The sequence below is a fragment of the Globicephala melas genome, chromosome 15 (assembly GCF_963455315.2).
Source record: "Globicephala melas chromosome 15, mGloMel1.2, whole genome shotgun sequence".
Taxonomy (NCBI): domain Eukaryota; kingdom Metazoa; phylum Chordata; class Mammalia; order Artiodactyla; family Delphinidae; genus Globicephala; species Globicephala melas.
In genome coordinates this window covers 30520862-30534305 of record NC_083328.1, presented here as the reverse complement: position 1 = coordinate 30534305, position 13444 = coordinate 30520862, and the positions used below count along the sequence as shown (strand labels likewise).

The 13444-nt window shown below is 43.4% G+C and overlaps 1 pseudogene; it reads right to left on the bottom strand.

The window, feature by feature from the left end:
• Positions 1-302: 302 nt before the first annotated feature.
• LOC115867585 (small ribosomal subunit protein uS11-like) lies at positions 303-902 on the bottom strand (annotated as a pseudogene).
• Between the last annotated feature and the right edge of the window lie 12542 nt (positions 903-13444).

The following is a 13444-nucleotide window of genomic DNA, read 5'->3' as shown; positions in this document are numbered from 1 at the left end:
GCAGGGGACGTGGGTTCGTGTCCCGGTCCGGGAAGATCCCACATGCCGCGGAGCGGCTGGGCCCGTGAGCCATGGCCGTTGAGCCTGCGCGTCCGGAGCCTGTGCTCCGCAACGGGAGAGGCCACAGCAATGAGAGGCCCGCGTACCGCAAAAAAGTAAAAAAATAAAAATAAAATAAAATAAAAAGTCTCCGAGGATCGGAGGGCCAGGCATTGTCTTTTCTGTGCCTCCCTTGCTTCCTTCCAAAACAGTGGGACATATGCCTTCCGTTTGCTTTAGCATTTTCGTATTTTGAGCTTACATCAAGGCAATTTATTAACAGAAACAATAATTTGAGGAGTCCTTCTCACAGAGAGCGACCACGGAGACCCCCCGTTCCTGCGGGTACTGTCGGAGGAGATGGGGGTGACATCCTCAATCCGCCCAATCTTTGTTCCTGAGCGGGTGAGGGCTCTGAGGGCTGACTGGGCCCCCGGTCCAGGAGTCTTGGTCCTATTTCCTCCTGTGGCCCGGAGTTTGATGTGGAGGGCAGTGATGCCCAGCTCCTTGCACCTCTGGGTTACATCCTAGGCAGCCAACGTGGCAGCATATGGGGATGACTCATCTCAGTCAGCCTTCACCTTCATCCCACCAGTTACACGGCAGATAGCTTCCTTGCCAGAAAGGTCGGTGACATGGACAAAAGTGTCATTGAAGGATGCAAAAAGGTGGCACACACCAAATGCATTTTCTCGCTCAGCCACCTGAGGGCCGAGGCTGATGATCTGTTCTTCCTTCTTTTCTTTCCCCTTGTGAGGTGCCCTTTCTGCGCATCTTCTCCAGAATCCACCAGCAGAAAGAGAGAGAGGGAGAGGGCGGGGCGACGGCTCAAGCTCGTCTGCTTTAGCGTTAAAAAAAATCATACTTAACACCTGGGCAGGTCTAGAAGCACATCTATGGGCCCTCAGGCTTGAGAGCCAAGTTTGGCTGAATATTGTAACCAAAAGTGGGGTCAGGCTACTCGTCGCCCAAAAGCCAATGAAAAGGCAAGGGTGGTGGAAAGGAAACTCTGCTTTATTTTGGATGAGGGCAACTGGGGGTGGGGGCAGTGGACGCCTGTCCAAAGGCCAGCTCCTTCCCCATTCCTCTCCTGTGAAAATCTGGGGGCAAGAACTTTTATAGGTGAAGGGAGAGGGCTACATGCAGAAACAGCACAGTCAGCTCTGACAGTCATCTTGAAATTGGTCATCGGTGGTCTGACCAGTGTCATCCTGACTGTTGTAAGTACAGTTAATCTTCAGTTCCAGCGTTGGTTTGTTTCCATTTCTTTTTTTTTTCTGAATTTTATTTTATTTATTTTTTATACAGCAGTTTCTTATTAGTTATCTATTTTATACATATTAGTGTATATATGTCAATCCCAATCTCCCAATTCATCCCACACACCTCCCCGCCCCTGCCACTTTCCCCCCTTGGTGTCCATACGTTTGTTCTCTACATCTGTGTCTCTATTTCTGCCCTGCAAACTGGTTCATCTGTAGCATTTTTCTAGGTTCCATATATATGCGTTAATACACGATATTTGTTTTTCTCTTTCTGACTTACTTCACTCTGTATGACAGTCTCTAGATCCATCCACGTCTCTACAAATGACCAAAATTCGTTCCTTTTTATGGCTGAATAATATTCCATTGTATATATATACCATATCTTCTTTATCCATTCGTCTGTCGATGGGCATTTAGGTTGCTTCCATGACCTGGCTATTGTAAATAGTCTTGCAGTGAACATTGGGGTGCATGTGTCTTTTTTAATTATGGTTTTCTCTGGGTATATGCCCAGGAGTGGGATTTCTGGGTCATATGGTAGTTCTATTTTTTGTTTTTTAAGGAACCTCATACTGTTCTCCATAGTGGCTGTATCAATTTACATTCCCACCAACAGTGCAGGAGGGCTCCCTTTTCTCCACACCCTCTCCAGCATTTGTTGTTTGTAGATTTTCTCATGATGCCCATTCTAACTGGCGTGAGGTGATACCTCATTGTAATTTTGATTTGCATTTCTCTAATAATTAGTGATGTTGAGCAGCTTTTCATGTGCTTCTTGGCCATCTGTATGTTTTCTTTGGAGAAATGTCTATTTAGGTCTTCTGCCCATTTTTGGACTGGGTTGTTTGTTTTTTTGATATTGAGCTGCATGAGCTGTTTATATATTTTGGAGATTAGTCCTTTGTCCATTGATTCATTTGCAAATATTTTCTCCCATTCTGAGGGTTGTCTTTTCGTTTTGTCTGTAGTTTCCTTTGCTTTGCAAAAGCTTTTAAGTTTCATTAGGTCCCATTTGTTTATTTTTGTTTTTATTTCCATTACTCTAGGAGGTGGATCAAAAAAAATCTTGCTGTGATTTATGTCAAAGAGTGTTTTTCCTATGTTTTCCTCTAAAAGTTTTATAGTGTCCAGTCTTACATTTAGGCCTCTAATCCATTTTGAGTTTATTTTTGTGGATGGTGTTAGGGAGTGTTCTGATTTCATTCTTCTACATGTAGCTGTCCGGTTTTCCCATCACCACTTATTGAAGAGACTGTCTTTTCTCCATTGTATATCCTTGCCTCCCTTGTCATAGATTAGTTGACCATAGGTGCATGGGTTTATCTCTGGTCTTTCTATCCTGTTCCATTGATCTATGTTTCTGTTTTTGTGCCAGTACCATATTGTCTTGATTACTGTAGCTTTGTATTATAGGTTGAAGTCAGAGAGTCGATTACTCCAGCTCCGTTTTTCTCCCTCAAGACTGCTTTGGCTCTTTAGCGTCTTCTGTGTCTCCATATAAATTTTAAGATCTTTTTGTTCTGGTTCTTTAAAAAATGCCACTGGTAATTTGATAGGGATTGCATTGAACCTGTAGATTGCTTTGGGTAGTATAGTCATTTTCACAATATTGATTCTTCCAATCCAAGAACATGGTATATCTCTCCATCTGTTTGTGTCATCTTTGATTTCTTTCATCAGTGTCTTATAGTTTTCTGAGTATAGGTCTTTTACCTCCTTAGGTAGGTTTATTCCTAGATATTTTATTCTTTTTGTTGCAATGGTGAATGAGATTGTTTCCTTAATAACTGTTTCTGATCTTTTGTTGTTAGTGTATAGGAATGCAAGAGATATCTGTGCATTAATTTTGTATCCTGCAACTTCACCAAATTCATTGATTAGATCTAGTAGTTTTCTGGTGGCATCTTTAGGACTCTCTATGTATAGTATCATGTCATCTGCAAACCGTGACAGTTTTACTTCTTCTTTTCCAATTTGTATTCCTTTTATTTCTTTTTCTTCTCTGATTGCCATGGCTAGGACTTCCAAAACTATGTTGAATAATAGTGGCGATAGTGGACATCCTTACCTTGTTCCTGATCTTAGAGGAAATGCTTTCAGTTTTTCACCATTGAGAATGATGTTTGCTGTGGGTTTGTCATATAAAGCCTCTATTATGTTAAGGTAGGTTCCCTCTATGCCCACTTTTTGGAGAGTTTTTATCATAAATTGGTATTGAATTTTGTCAAAAGCTTTTTCTGCATCTATTGAGATGATCATATGGTTTTTATTCTTCAATTTGTTAATATGGTGTATCACATGGATTGATTTGCGTATATTGAAGAATCCTTGCATCCCTGGGATAAATCCCACTTGATTGTGGTGTATGATCCTTTTAATGTGTTGTTGGATTCTGTTTGCTAGTATTTTGTTGAGGATTTTTGCATCTATATTCATCAGTGATATTGATCTGTAATTTTCTTTTTTTTTATAGTATATTTGGTTTTGATATCAGGGTGACGGTGGCCTCATAGAATGAGTTTGGGAGTGTTCCTTCCTCTGCAATTTTTTGGAAGAGTTTGAGAAGGATGGGTCTTAGCTCTTCTCTAAATGTTTGATAGAATTCACCTGTGAAGCCATGTGGTCCTGGACTTTTGTTTGTTGGAAGATTTTTAATCACAGTTTCAATTTCATTACTTGTGATCAGTCTGTTCATATTTTCTATTTCTTCCTGGTTCAGTCTCAGAGCATTGTGCTTTTCTAAGAATTTGTCCATTTCTTCCGGGTTGTCCACTTTATTGGCATATAGTTGCTTGTGGTAATCTCTCATGATCGTTTTTATTTCTGCAGTGTCAGTTGTTACTTCTCCTTTCTCATTTCTAATATTGTTGATTTGAGTCTTCTCCCTTTTTTCCTTGATGAGTCTGGCTAATGGTTTTTCAATTTTGTTTATCTTCTCAAAGAACAAGCTTTTAGTTTTATTGATCTTTGCTACTGTTTCCTTCATTTCTTTTTCATTTATTTCTGATCTGTATGATTTCTTTCCTTCTGCTAACTTTGGGGTTTTTTTGTTCTTCTTTCTCTAATTGCTTTAGGTGTAAGGTTAGATTGTTTATTTGAGATTCTTGTTTTTTGAGGTAGGCTTGTATTGCTATAAACTTCCATCTTAGAACTACTTTTGCTGCACCCCATAGGTTTTGGATCATCGTGTTTTCTTTGTAATATGTGTCTAGGTACTTTTTTATTTCCTCTTTGATTTCTTCAGTGATCTCTTGGTTATTTAGTAACGTATTGTGTAGCCTCCATGTGTAGCCTCCATGTGTTTCTGAGGTCATGGATCATCTTCATTATCATTATTCTGAATTCTTTTTCTGGAAGGTTGCCTATCTCCACTTCATTTAGTTGTTTTTCTGGGGTTTTATCTTGTTCCTTCATCTGGTACAAAGCCCTCTGCCTTTCCATTTTGTCTATCTTTCTGTGAATATGGTTTTTGTTCCACAGGCTGCAGGATTGTAGTTCTTCTTGCTTCTGCTGTCTGCCCTCTGGTGGATGAGGCTATCTCTGTTTCCATTTCTTGAGGCCAGTTCTCAGAATTGTGGCAGCTTATGTCATGGCTGGTCATCATGTAGTTAACTTCTCCACCTGTTGGGGGTTTCAGTATCTGTAAGACAGCTCACAGGATATGGCTCAGAATATTATCTATAGCTCTTGAGAAGGAACCAAAAGTCCTTGACTATGCTTAATGACTCAACTATTATTATATAGTCTTGTTGGACTGTTTTCCTTTGTTTCTGCGTTTTCTCACTTCTCTAATTAAACTTTTTCTTTGGCTAAAGTTTTTCCGCAGCCAAAAGGCAGGCTGAGGACTTGGGGCCAGGGGGAGGGGCCATAGGGTCCTGCTCTGTTTCGATACAAATCCGTGTTTTCTTTCTTCTGGACATGGGGATCAGTTAGCACTCACTACAAGGTGAAAATGAAAAAAACCAAAACCAAAAAACCCAACAATCTCAACCTAAGCTGTTTTTAAAAATAATAATAATTAAAACAAAGAAATCCATTCCCTTACATGATGGGGAAGTTCAGGCATGGGTTGACTTTGGACGAAGCTGGATCCAGGGGCTCAGATAATAATACCATCCAGACTCAGAATCTCTGCCTTCCTTCACTTTGCCTTCTCTGTGGTTTCTTCATTTTCCTGCTTCTCTTGGGGTTCCCTGGCAACTTTGGATTCCTCATGTCACTGATCCAAATGCAGAGGAAGACAGAGTTTCTCTGTCCAAGAGATGGAAAAGAAGTCAAGGTTGGAGGCTTGTTTTCTCTGGTTGGCCCTTCTTGGGTTGTGAGCTCTGCCCTGAACCCATCACCATGACCTGGGGATGGACCTGTTGGCTCCCTTTGGGTCAAAGGCTGTGAATGTGACCACACAGGAGATTGGTGAAAAGGGGGACACAGGGGCTATCATCACAGGAAAGAAGAGGATTTGGATAGCCATAAATGGTGACTACAGGGTGGAGTTGGGGTACACAGAGAAAGAAATGTTAAATTTCATTAAAAAAAAAAAAACGTTAAATTTCCACAGCCCTATTAACTCTGTCAGGGCATTCACAGAAGGTAATACAGAAATGGTCATTATACACATTTGGAAAGATGCTGAAAACAACAAGGTCCTACTGTATAGTGCAGGGAACTGTATCCAATCTCCTGGGATAAACCATAATGGAAAAGAATACATACATACATATATATATATATGTATATATGTGTATAACTGAGTCACTTTGCTGCACAGCAGAAATTAACACAACATTGTAAATCAACTATACTTCAATCAAAAAAAAAAAAGCAAGAAAAGATGCTGAGCTCACTGTCAATCTGGGAAATTCAAAGGAAAACATCCAGCGAGACATGACTTTCCCATCTCCCCCATCCAGTGAAAATATAAATGAAAGTTATATCCACCCAGTGTTGGCAAGAGTGTGGGGATCAGGGACTCATACACTGATGATGGGGTGTAAACTGGGACTTCCTTTTGGGAAGACAATCTAACAATATTTTCTGAAGATTTAAATCCCTACTTCTAGGAATCTCTAGAAATAGCTATGAGTTCCCAAAGATCCAAAGATACATGTTTAAGTGATGACGGTGAAAGGGTTGTTTGTAAAAATGAGAGAGTGGAAACACCCTAACAGTCCATCAACAAGGAATCAACAAATATATTATAGCATCTTTGTCTGTGGAATACCATGCAGTTCTGTGCCACCATTAAAGTGAGAGGAGCAGTCCTATGTGAACTGACATGGGATGTTCTCTAAAATATATCAAATGTAAAAAACAAGATGCAAAAGATGCACAAGGTATGACCCCGTTTATAGAAAAAAGAAAATATATGAGAGACAACAGAATGCCATGGTTACATGTATAGACTTCGGGGCCAGGCTGCCTGAGTTTGAATCCCAACTCCTCCTCTCCGAAGCTGCGTGACTTTGGGGAAGTTACTTCACTTCTCTGGGTCTGAGTTTCCCCCTCTGTAAAAGAAAGATGATAAAAGAATTTGCCTCATGTGGCTGTTGTGAAGATTCAATATATTAAGCTATGTAGATTGCTTGGGGCAGTGCCTGATATGTGGTAAATGCCCGGTTAGTGTTAGCTATTAGCCCTGTGCACGTTATCTACATAAATGCAAAGAAAAAAGACAGTAAGAGTGTGCTCCAAACTGTTGATAGTGGAAACGGATGAAGAGGGACTTCATAGTTTGCTCTATATAGATCTGGAGTGTTAGAATCTTTCACAACGAAAATACATTCAAGGATTACCAGGGTAATAGTGGGGTTTTTTTTGTTTTTTTTTTTTGCGATACGCGGGCCTCTCACTGTCGTGGCCTCTCCCGTTGCAGAGCACAGGCTCCGGATGCGCAGGCTCAGCGGCCATGGCTCACAGGCCCAGCTGCTCCGCGGCATGTGGGATCTTCCTGGACCGGGGCACGAACCCGTGTCCCCTGCATCGGCAGGCGGACTCCCAACCACTGTGCCACCAGGGAAGCCCGGGTAATAGTTTTAATATCCATCACCCTGAAATCCCCAACCGTGAGCTTGATTAACATTCTTCCTTTTGTGGGATGTTCTCATTCTGGGTGAGCTCGTATTCTAATTCTGTGTGGCACAGAGCAGGGCTTAGCGTGATCCATCCCCCACTCTTGTATAGTTGGAGAAGGGGAAGTTGCCAGTGTTAAGCCACTTGGCCAGTCTCAACCTTTGACTAACTGGTCATCCTGGGGCCCACACCCAGAACCCTGATCACCTCCAACCCCACTCCACTCCTATCCCTACCGTGGGGTTCAGTCTTCAGCACCTTTTCTTCCTTCTTTGGGCTGTACAAATCACCCCCACTCAAAAAAGTCCTGTTCCATCCTCCTGCCAACACTTGGAAGCAGATACTATTAGTACCTCATTTTCCAGATGAGAAAATTGAAGAACAGAGTGGTTAAGTAGTGAGCCCTAGGTCACACAGCTAATAAATGACATATCTGGGCTTCAAACCCATCTCTTTCTGATGTTAAGGCTTCTTTTCTAACAGTTAGATTAAATAAGTGTTTTAAATAAGTCAGGTATGGAAGGGGTTACAGCTGGTGCCGTCCATCCAAGAAAAACCTCGTAGCAGGAATGTCTTCAAGTTTCATCACTGCCAGCGTTCAGAGCTTGCCATAGCTGTATAGGGACTGCCGGCCTGGGCCCACATCTGTGGTTTCATCTGGGTCAGACGGTCCCAGCCGAGAGGGCAGAGGCAAGATGAGAATGGAGGACCAGGCTATGTTCAGTCCCTGGCCTCATCCCCACAAAGAGCTCAGGGAGGCCAAGAACTGGAGGTTTGATCAAGTCAGCGCAAAGGGAAGCGGAAACAGTGACTCAGCTCCGGGTCACCATTCCCTGCTTCTTTGCCTAAGAGATGAGTCATCATTTTGACGCTTTTAATTTTCAGACTTCTAACTCATCCCAGCCACGCATAGGAAGCTGATGAAGGACCGCTCCCTGCCACATGGGCTGTGCCCCCAGATGGCCTTGAGTTCAAATTCAGTCTCTGTTACTTACCAGTCATGTGATTTTGACAAATCACTGAGCATGCATTTCCCCACCTGTAAACTGGAGTTGCTAATGCCTATCTTGCTAGGTTCCTTCACCTGATCAGTATTTATTGAGCAGCTACTATGTGCCAGGTGAGAGCGATATGGTAATAAACAAGACAGACAAACTTCTGGCACCTGTGAAACTTACAGCCTAGTGGGAGAAAACATGTATATGTAATGTAATGTCAGGTGGTATTAAGAAAAATTAAATGGATGAGGCAAGAGAGGGTCAAGAGGGTTGAAGGAGTACTTCCCTGGTGGTCCAGTAGTTAAGAATCCACCTTCCAATGCAGGGGATGCGGGTTGGATCCCTGGTCGGGGAACTAGGGTCCCACATGCCACGGGGCAACTAAGCCCGCGTGCTGCAATTACTGAGCCCGCACGCCACAACTAGAGAGAAGTCCGTATACCGTAGTGAAGGATCCCGCATGCTGCAACGAAGATCCCACGTGTCACAACTAGGACCCGATGCAGCCAAATTGAAGAAAAAAAAAAAAAAGAGCGTTGAAGGAAACAGTTTCCAGTGTCCAGCACGGGGCCTGCACATAGTAGAGCCTCAGTGAAGAAATATGAATTCCCTTTCTTGCAGTTTTAGGAAGGAAGGACCACATGGTTTTCAGCACTGAAGAGGCTTCCCTTCCCTGGAGGAGATGCCAGGTGACAATTCCCACACAGGGTCCCAGGACTGGCTGAGGATTCCCCGCCTCGGAGCAGTGGAAGAGAAAGTTGTTCAGGGTGTGCGTGTGCGTGTGTTTAATATATTTTTTAACTGAGGTGAAGTTCATACAACATAAAGTTAACATTAACCATTTAAAAATGAACAGTTCAGGGAACTCCCTGGCTGTCCAGTGGTTACGAATCTGCGCTTCCATTGCAGGGGACATGGAACGTAAGATCCAGCATGCATCTCGGCCAATTAAAAAGAAGAAAAAGTGAAAAATTCAGTGACTTTTTTTTTAATAGAAAGTAACTCTTTTTTAAAAAAATATTTATTTATTATTATTTATTTATTTATTTTGGCTTTGCTGGGTCTTAGTTGTGTCAGGCAGGCGGGATCTAGTCGCCCCCTGCATTGGGAGCGCAGAGTCTTACCCACTGGAGCACCAGGGAAGTCCCAAAAATTCAGTGACTTTTTTTTCTTAATATTTATTTTATTTATTATTTATTTAATTTATTTATTTGGTTGTGCTGGGTCTTAGTTGCGGCAGGCAGTCACCTTAGTTGCGGCTTATAGGCTCCTTAGTTGTGGCATGTGAACTGTTAGTTTCGGCATGCATGTGGGATCTAGTTCCCCCACCAGGGATCAAACCTGGGCCGCCTGCATCGGGAGCGTGGAGTCCCAACCACTGAACCACCAGAGAAGTCCCAATTCAGTGACATTTAATACATTCACAGTGTTGTACAACCATCACCTCTATCTAGTTTCAAAACATTTTCAGCACCCCAAAGAATCCCTGTACCCACTAAGCACTCACTCCTCATTCCTCCTCCTCTCAAACCCCTGAAAACCACTAGTCTGCCTTCTGTCTATAGATTCACCTCTTCCAGACATTTCATATAAATGGAAGCAAACAATATGTGACCTTTTGTGTCTGGCTTCTTTCACTTATTGTGATGTTTTTGAGGTTCATCCGCATTGTGGCATGCATCAGAATTTCATTCCTTTTTATGGCAGAATATTATTCCATCATAGGGATAGACCATATGTGTTTATCCCTTTCATCAGTTGAACTGCATCCTTATGCTTTACCCTCTAGTCACATCGCATGCCCCATCCCAGTCCTGGGAGCTGATTCCAGGAAGCACCGAGAGGGAGAGAAGTGAGACAGGGAAGGGAGAAGAACCAATAAAGGGTGCGTTAATGGGCAGGGTACCATGTTGGACAACAGGGTCTGTTTCCCTGGGGGTCCCCTGAGAGCCTGTGTGGGGTGCAGGTCACTGTGACTCCAATGGAGGGCAGAGAGCCTGAGGCATTTATCCACCGACGTCTGTCCTTCCTGGTTGAGAGAAGCCCTCAGGACTTTAACTCCCCCCACGTTTCCAGGGTGAGCCTGTGTTGGGTTGAGTTGGAGAGCGCCCTCAGGTAGAGAAGAGGAGAAGTGCAGGTTAGAGCTCAGGTGAAGCAGAGGATGTAACCAGAGTCAACAGCCTCTGGGACACTTACTTGCGTGATGCTTGATTCAGGCTGGTCAAACATGCACGTGCCTTATAAATATCAATTCATGGATTCCTCATGACAGCCCCATGAAGCAAGTGTTGCTGTCACCCCCATTTTACAGATGGAGAAACTGAGGCATGGGAGAACGGCAAACAGCTTGCACAAGACGACACAGCAAGTCCTAGCAGTGCAGGATTCAAACCCAAAAAGTCTGTGCTTGTCACCACCACTTACGACTCTTGCCCACTCTGTTTTGCTTCCTTTCGTGCCTTCCATACTTACTGAGCACCAACTCGACCTGGCTGGTCTCAGCTTGGGGATCACCTCCCCTAAGAAGCCTTCCATGACCATCCATCAAAAGTAGACCCCTCCAGGGCTTCCCTGGTGGCGCTGTGGTTGAGAGTCCGCCTGCCAATGCAGGGAACACGGGTTTGTGCCCCGGTCCGGGAAGATCCCACATGCCGCGGAGCGGCCGGGCCCGTGAGCCACGGCCACTGAGCCTGCGCGTCTGGAGCCTGTGCGCCACAACAAGAGAGGCCGCGATAGTGAGAGGCCCGCGCACCGCGATGAAGAGTGGCCCCCGCTCGCCGCAACTAGAGAAAGCCCTCGCACAGAAATGAAAACCCAACGCAGCCAAATAAATAAATAAAATTTATTTAAAAAATGTTTCAAAATACAAACTTTTCAATAATAGATGCTTTGACTCACTCACTGTCACATTCTGGAATTGTCCCTCAAATTACTTCCCTCTAATATAGTTTTTGTTTTTTTCTTTTTGTTTTTGGATTAAAAAAATTTTTTTTTAATTGAAGTCTGATTTATTTGACATGTTTCAGGTGTACAGCAAAGTGATTCTGTTACACACACACACATATGTGTGTGTGTATATTCTTTTTCAGATTCTTTTCCATTATAAGTTTTTACAAGATATTGAATATAGTTCTCTGTGCAGTTTTGGGTTATTTTTAGAGGTCAATTCTGATCCCCTTACAAACTCTGCTCCTGGCTCATTTATTGATTGAATCAGTATTTACTGCACCCCCTACCAGGAGCAGGGCTCTGTGACCACACCGGGGAAGATGGGGAAGGAAACTGAGTTCCCACCCTGAAAAAAAACACTGAGTATTTCTGGCAGTGTGAGGAGGGTTTGCAGCATTTGACTTACTTCTTTATCTTCCTCTTGACCTCTATCATAGCCAACATTTCCCTTGGTCTTACTGTCTGTGAAGCATGGCATTGGCATTGCTAATTTCATCCTCAAAACAGACCTCTGAGCAAAATACTATTATTAGTGCTATTTTTATCATCCCCATTTTACAGATGAGGAAACTGAGGCCCAGGGCTTAAGTGATTTGTCCTAAATCACGCTGCTGGTGGGTAAATAATGGTAGCAGGATCTGAACCCAGGGAGTTGATATCAGAACCTACGCTCTTACCCACTATAGGAGACTCACTATACTGGAATTTTTGATTGTCCAGAAAAACCTCCAAGTTCTCTGTCATTGCATGTCCTTCTATATATTCACTCAGTAAACATTTGCCAGGGACTCTCTGTCTGTTGGCAAGGCCCCAGTGAGGCCATGAGCAGGGTATGAAGATGAACCAGAGCAAACTCTTGCCATAGAATTTGGGTAGTTTGGGAGAAGGACCAGAATTTTGGAGACAGATCCTGGACTCAAATCTTGGCTTGGTCAGTAATTAAGGTTGCCAGATTTAGCAAATAAAAATATAGGTCACCCAGTTAAATTTAAATTTCAGATAAACAGTGAATAATTTTTTAGTATCACTATGTTCCATGCCAGGTTTTGTTGTATTTTATCTGGCAACCTTACAGGTAATTGCTTTGTGACCATGAGTACTCACTCAATCTGTCTGATCTCAGATTTCCTGTGTTCAAAATGAGGATAATGATCCCCATTTCACAAGGTTGCTTGGAGGAGTGAAAGAGCACCTTTATGTAAAGTACTCGGAATGCTTCAGCTTTTCATAACTGGTCCATTTCCACAGACAGCGCACTCCAAACTGCTCCATGCAGTAGCTGGGGTTGAGGGACTTTTAAAATCAGCTCAGGCCACAGCCTACTGAAGACCCTTTGAGGTTCCCACAGCTCCTAGACTAAAGCCCACAGGCATCTGGATGTTTTCTAAAGTCCCGCAGGCTATAGATGGTGTCCAGGACAGAGACCCTTCTCAGGAACCCAGCCCAGGGGCTAACCCCATCCATATTGTTTTTCTCGCAACCCATCTTCTTTCCCCAAAGTCAAGTGCCTGGGACAGTAAGTTCTCAACATGAAGGAGGTGGGAAAATGCACGGGGGATTTAGGGTGTGAGATGTTGTAATAATCCATTGTGATCCCACCAGATATATTTTGAAGCCAAACGCCTCTCTCCAGCCTCTTTTCTCCTCTCTATCGTGGCTGCCCTATCCAGGCACCACCACCTCTTGCCTGCATTATTTATTTATTTGTTTGTTTGTTTATTTATTTTTGGCTGCATTTGGTCTTCATTGCTGTGCACGGGTTTTTCTCTAGTTGCAAGAGAGCGCGGCTTACTCTTCATTGGGGTGCAAGGACTTCTCATTGCGGTGGCTTCTCTTGTTGCAGAGCACAGGCTCTAGGCACATGGGCTTCAGTAGTTGTGGCATGTGGGCTCAGTAGTTGTGGCTCGTGAGCTCTAGAGCGCAGGCTCAGTAGTTGTGGTGCACAGGCTTAGTTGCTCCGAGGCATGTGGGATCTTCCCGGCCCAGGGCTCAAACCCATGTGCCCTGCATTGGCAGATGGATTCTTAACCACCGAGCCACTAGGGAAGCCCTGCCTGCATAATTTAAATAAACTTCTTCTTTTTTTAAATTTAATTGATTTTAATTAAAAAAAAAATTTTG